This window comes from Podarcis liolepis (assembly GCF_965112155.1).
Source record: "Podarcis liolepis genome assembly, chromosome: 1".
Lineage (NCBI taxonomy): Eukaryota > Metazoa > Chordata > Lepidosauria > Squamata > Lacertidae > Podarcis > Podarcis liolepis.
Window position 1 is genome coordinate 24,081,963 of NC_139554.1, and position 7,216 is coordinate 24,089,178.

Here is a 7,216-nt window from a genome sequence, read left to right on the forward strand (position 1 = left end):
ACATGAAATACCAGAACTGGCTAGGGGTTTGCTGAGTGTCAAATTTGGCTGCATGTTAGAAATAATGGCTAAGTCAAGAGAATGGTCCAAGAAGGTAAAAGAAGAGATCATCACCCTTCACAAACAAGGAGCAGGATACAAAAAGATCGTGAAGGCACTGAATGTTCCTAGAGACATCGCTGGAAGCATAGTTCACAAGTTCAAAGTTAAAGAAGGAACAGTGGTTCAGGAAGAGTCCAATGATGACTTTTCCATTTCTGGTTCCAGAACCATGACAGGCAGTGGAGTCACATGGCTCCATTCCACATCTGATGCCAGTTTTGTAGTTGAAGTAGCTCCTAATAATTTTACTTTTGGGACACAGACTATGGAGGGAAAGTTTGATTTCTTAATTCCTCGAAAGGGAACATGTAGGTATAGCACATACAGTTTGCACTGGGCAACCTTCCTGCTCCTCTAAGCCTTGTACATGGCCTAAGGCCCTGAAACTTTGCATGCACTTCCGGACTTCAGGCTTGTGCTAAACATAGAACTATTACGTGGGGTTACATTGCATTGACTGCAAGCTCCATGGTTGACTTTTTGCCCTTGGAAATTCAGATCCAGCTTTTCACTTTTGCATCTGTTCAGTCTCAGCCAGGAAAGCGCAAAGGAAAAACAGTTCAGCCCCTTGGTTTATTTGAGTAATTGACACAGCCGTAGCTTGCCTTTTAGTGACTAGCCTAATAGTTTGCCTTACATTGGACTGTAGTCCATTAGTTAAATAGGAATTCTGGGGAAGATGCAGCCTTTTTATCAGGAAACGAGCAAGAGAAAAACATGCCAACACCTGAATCAAATGATTTACCAAGTTGACTATTCTAGTGCAAATCACCACAGATCCAAATATTTACTGTATATGCTCTGACTAGAATCAGAAAAATAATACTGGGATCGTAACATTTATTACTTTTTAAGAAAAGGTATATTCTGAGCCTAGGGCTTGCTGATCAGAAGGTTGGCGGTTCGAATTCCCACAATGGGGTGAGCTCCCATTGCTCGGTCCCTGCTCCTGCCAACCTAGCAGTTCAAAAGCACGTCAAAGTGCAAGTAGATAAATAGGTACCGCTCCAGCGGGAAGGTAAACGGCCTTTCCGTGTGCTGCACTGGTTTTGCCAGAAGTGGCTTAGTCACGCTGGCCACATGACCCAGAAGCTGTCTGCGGACAAACACCAGCTCCCTCGGCCAATAGAGCGGAGAGTCGTCCGTGACTGGACCTAACGGTCAGGGGTACCTTTACATTTACGGTAAGTCTATTTCACATAACTTTCCAAAGGCCTTAAAAACAGGGCAGGCCGGCACTGTGAAGGGTTGGCTGGAGCCTCCATACCTAGGCAAGGTAGAACTGTTGTCTCAGCAATGTGCTGAGGCCTTCTGAAGGCAGGCCAGTACAGTCCTGCTGTTGGCTTAGCACCCTCTGAGGAGCTGCCTTTTTTCCTTAAAGGGCTGTGGCTTCACCCATTGGCTCCTGTGGTGTGGAAACAATAGGGGCTGCACCAGGAGTCTGACGAGTCCAGCAAAGCACCTTATTCCAGCAGTGGAGGAAGACAGTGGTTCCTGAAGAGGCGCCTTCTGCCATCCACGGCTGTTTCTAAGCTTGAGGCCAGTTGAGGCCAGAGAACATCACATCCATTCCCATCTGAACACCCCATCTCAAGTTTTGGTGGAAATTTGCCACCTTTTGTTATCTAAACCACAATGAACAGAGCCATTCTTCATCTTCTCCTTATTATAACCTACTTACAAAATAGAACTTCCATCAGCCCCAGCCAGCATGGCCAAGAGTCAGGGATAATGGGACTTTTAGTCTAAAATGTTTGGAAGGCCACAGGTTCCCTAGCTTGTAGGCTCTAAGAGAGGCACATCACTCTCCAGTGGAGCATACACTGTCGGTAGAGGATATGCATGTCTTTCATTTAAGCTTGTCTTGTGTTAGTGATCTTTCCATTGAGAACCGCCCCTTCCCAACCCACTATGGAACACGGTGTTTGAAAACCACATCCTTAAGTCGAACGGATCAGTAACAGTTTGCTCCACAGTCGCTTGTAAAGTTTGCTTATATCAGCCTCTTGGGGATGTTTCAATCCGTGTCCTTTGATGCAGAATCTTGGTTGTGAGTAACTTTTGCAGTGTTGCACCATGGTACGTGGGGTGATTTGAGCAAAGAGACTGATGCACCAATGCAAGGGTGCGATTTAGATTATCAGGATCCCATGTTACGGTTTTAAAACGAATATTCAGAATTTCAAACTGTAGAATGGTTCTTGCCATGAATAATCCTGCATTTTGAAATGTGCAAACATGTGAAAGAGTTTAATGGGAATGGGCTGTTCATGCAGCACTTATCAGTGATCCCGTGAGCCGAGGCTCAGTTCCTAGATAGCTGCTGTGATCTATGAGGAAGCTGCATGGATGACCAATTCTGGCAATAACTGTTCATATGCAGGATGCAGATACAGAACGTTATGCTGCTTTTGGCCCAAAGCTGGTGGAGTCCTGGTTGTTTGACTGCAGCAGGGCAAATTTAAAACTGTGTTATTGTATTGCATCTCAGCTATTTAAGCTCACTCCATTTTAATCTTTGTTCAAAGAATGGGCCAGAGTTCATTGGTTAATGTAGAAGTCACCTGTTTCAGTAGCCAGCATTTCCAGTTTAAAGGATCAGGTTTAGGGTTGCCATGTGTCCTCTTTTTCCAGGACATGTCCTCTTTTTGAGGGGTAAAATTTCTGTCCGGGTGAATTTTTTACATTTGCCAAAATGTCTCTGGGTATACTTGATGGGACATAGACATAACTGGTGGTTGAAGACTTGCTTCCTCCCCCCCCCCCCCGGCCACCCTCAGCAATATATTACAGCTTCTATACCCTACATATAGTAGGGGTATTTAAAATGAGAGTCGTCAAAGCGTCCTCTTGAGCCAGTGTGGTGTAGTGGTTAAGAGCGGTAGACTCGTAATCTGGTGAACCGGGTTCGCGTCTCTGCTCCTCCACATGCATCTGCTGGGTGACCTTGGGCCAGTCACACTTCTTTGAAGTCTCTCAGCCCCATTCACCTCACAGAGCGTTTGTTGTGTGGGAGGAAGGGAAAGGAGAATGTTAGCCGCTTTGAGACTCCTTAAAGGGAGTGAAAGGCGGGATATCAAATCCAAACTCCTCCTCCTCTTCTCCTTCTTCTTCTTCTTCTTCTTCTTCTTCTTCTCTTATTTGCTCTTCAAAATATGGCAACCCTAAATAGCTATGGAGAATTATCTCTGCCAAAGATCTTGGAGAGCCATTTATGGTCAAGAGAGACATACTGGATGAGACAACTGCTATTCATGGGGGGTGCCTACTCTTTTAAGTTACCCAGAATGCAACGTCCTGGTCCATAGATTTATGAAATGTACTGGTTACACAGACGTATATTCTAGGAACATAACCTAAAATGGTACACAGTCTCCATAGATGACCAATGAGTTTGGCTTCCATTCACTACTGCCCATTTGGCTGCCCAGCCACTACTGAAGTATATCTGTAGGGCAATGAGTGGTACCAACGCCACTACCAAAACAACAGCAAAGAATGTGGCAGCTACAGCCATGATCACGCCAAGCAAGACTAGGCTCTGTCCTGGTTTGGAGAATGTTGGGGGATTGTCAGCACTGTGTTCAAAGGCCCTTTGAAATTGAACTGGTCTTTCAATGGAAGGCTGAATGGAGGGAGGCCTCTGCCCTATCCCAACCCCCTCCAGCCCAGCAGATCTCAGGCTTAGATAGCAGCCTTAATTTAGAACTGAGCTGAAAAGGGAGACTGCATTCACACTATACATTTAAAGCACAATAGTACCACTTTAAACAGTCATGGCTTCCCCCCCAAAATTATGGGAGCTGTAGTTTGTTAAGGGTTCTAAGAGTTATTAGGAAACTCCTATTCTCCTCACAGAGCTGCAGTTCTGAGAGTGGTTTAACAATCAATCATTCTTCCCAGGGAATTCTGCCAATTGGAGCTCTGTGGAGGGAATAAGGGCCTCCTAGCAACTTTTAGCATCGTTAACAAACTACATCTCCCAGAATACTCTGGGGTAAGTCATGACTGTTTAAAGTGGTACCATTGTGCTTTAAAGTGCTGGTTGTTGTTGTTGTTGTTTAGTCGTTTAGTCGTGTCCGACTCTTTGTGACCCCCATGGACCAGAGCACGCCAGGCACTCCTGTCTTCCACTGCCTCCCGCAGTTTGGTCAAACTCGTGCTGGTAGCTTCGAGAACACTGTCCAACCATCTCGTCCTCTGTCGTCCCCTTCTCCTTGTGCCCTCCATCTTTCCCAACATCAGGGTCTTTTCCAGGGAGTCTTCTCTTCTCATGAGGTGGCCAAAGTATTGGAGCCTCAGCTTCACGATCTGTCCTTCCAGTGAGCACTCAGGGCTGATTTCCTTCAGAATGGATAGGTTTGATCTTCTTGCAGTCCATGGGACTCTCAAGAGTCTCCTCCAGCACCATAATTCAAAAGCATCGATTCTTCGGCGATCAGCCTTCTTCATGGTCCAGCTGTATCTATTTAAAGTGCTGGTATAGCGCTTTAAATATATGGTGAGAATGTGGCCTTTTTCTTTCTCCTTCCCACGTTTAAATACACATCCCCATTTGGACAATATTTCAGGGGAACATGAAGGAGGAGAAAGCATTCAGAAAGAGGAGGAGGATGCCCTCTGACAGGCATGCAGGTACCTCGCCACAGCATTTCCCGGTACTTGGCATTCCAAGAGGGGTCTTCCAGACAGTGACCTCTTTTCAATGCTGATTAGCTGCTGTTTTGTTTGAAATTATCTCTCTCTTTTTTGCAGAGGAATCAGAGATTTTGCACAGAATGTTCACTTCAGAACATCCAGTCTAAATACATCTAACAACATTTGATAGCGGTAGCAGTGGTATCTAATTAATATCAACAGCGGCCATAGAAACAATTCCCTGAAAACCACCAGCAGGAATGCTAAAGATGTATTCACAGTGATATCTCCAATGATAATTTGGTAGCAGTGGCTCATTTCATCAATCCCTTTAATGAGGAGGTTCATTTCCCCCCCCCGGCGCCTGAGAAACAAACAGACACAAGCCAGAACCACGTTGGTGTACCTAACCCAAGAACCATCTTGCAGACCTCATTCTCACCCGCTTAATCCCATTTCTTTTCTGATATTTTAGCTCAAAGCACCTCCACAAATGATAGCAGTAATACATGCTGATGTGCAAAGTGGTTTTGCTGTGCCTTAAAAAAAAAATCTATCATTTATTTTTTTAGCCAGCAGTAAACTTGATAGAGCACCTTTTAACTGGAATTCTTGTTTTGCTGTGTACACTTCTTTTCCTCTTCCCCGATAAAAGGGTAAAGTGCAACCCAGGTTTCAGAGAGGGATGGATGCCTGATTAATCTGTCTGCCAGGTGCATATGGAAATAAATTAGCAAATGGTACATCTGGGATTGAACTACTGCAGAGATGATAAATTATTGCCATCTTCCATGGCTGTATTACTGAGGCATCAGTGAGTTCTCCAGTTCTCACTGAAAGGCTGTTCACATAAAATCACCATGGTTCTGGAATTAAGGCAGCATTTTAGGTGGTGTAAGCAATTCTTAAAGGCTCCGAGGCCCATTTTTATTAGACTTATGATGGGCTACTGTCTGTGTGCGCATGTGCGTGCACAGAAGCAAATATTTCTAAACAGCCCTTCAAACTTTCTTCCTCTACAGAAGAACCTTAAACCTAGAATTTTGGCATTAACCTTGCAGTGTTTGATGTCATTTTGGGGGTAGACTTGCCTGCTGCCATTAAACTCAGACCGTGATTGGAGTTTTTGACCCAAGGATTCTTGTGGAAGCATGGGAGGGAAATAATGGCGTGTGATCATCTTCTCTGGCATACATCTCTGCAGTGAAACGGGAAGCTATTCAGTGGCTGTAAAGGTGTCAGCCTGGAGAAATTGCCCACAAGGCTATACTGAAGAGGTGGCATCAAGGAGAAAGCCAAGCCCCCTGTGTGGCCTCATGCAAACCTCCCAGCGGTTGCTCATACTCAAAGGAGGGATACTGCAAGCATTCAAGTAGGGGCAACCACAAGGCAATTTGGACTGTACCCTTGTATTCATGTGTCCAATAGGAACATAGGAAGCTGCTCTATTCCCAGGCAAACCATTGGCCCATCTGCCTTAGTATTCAGACACTCCAAGTGTGCCTGTTTTCCAGGGACAGTCCCGATTTTACAGAAGCTGATCCGGTTTCTGACTGGATCCCAGAATGCCCTGCTTTTCCTTAGGACTTTCCTATTTTCATTGGAGAAATTTGAGAGGGTGTGGAGTTATGTGACCCCTGAGCCAGGGAGATAAGTAACTATACAACCTTTAGAAGACATCTGTACAGGGAAGTTTTACATGTTTAATTGTGTTTTTATACAGTCCTGTTTTTCTAGAAAAAGAGGTGCCAGAACTCACCATGAACGCCTCCCTTGTTCTCTTATAATGGCAATGGCGCCCACTTGAGAGGTGCTGGGATTCATTTCCAGTCAGTTCTGGCTGAAAAAAGGCCCTGTTTTTATATATGTTGGAAGCTGCCTAGGGTGGTTGGGGCAACCCAGTCAGATGGGTGGGGTCTTGTTGTTGTTGTTGTTGTTACTATTGTTATTGAATAGGACGTCCCTATTTTCATTGGAGAAATGTTGAAGGGTATGCCTACATTGACTGACAACAGCTTGCCAGAGTTTCAGATGAGGGACACTCCCGGCCCTACTGTCAGGCTTCATGAAATCCTATCCCTCCCACGGTGGGCAGCCAAGAAGCAAATAACAAGAAGTGTTCTTACCTAGCCCTTTATTCAGTATTCACAGAGAGAGGTTTTGAAAAGTGCCCCTCCATTCCAATAATGGCGTTACTCCGAGTAAAATCCCACCCCCTCCGTCTCTCCTATTCTACATCATCCCTGCACCGGCTGATCTGTGCTTTCTGTTTCTGAGCTTTCTGTTCTACTACTCTTAATGCACGCCGGGTCCTGGGAGGGGGGGGGGTCTGGCATGCTTTCAAAAGACACTGAGTCTGTCAGCTGTCACTCCCTTAGTGCTTCTTTTTCTTTTTCTTCTTCCTGCTGCTGCTGCTCTCCCAATATTTCCCAGCTTCTCTCCCCCCCCACAGCCTCTGAACTATGACCTTCTGCAA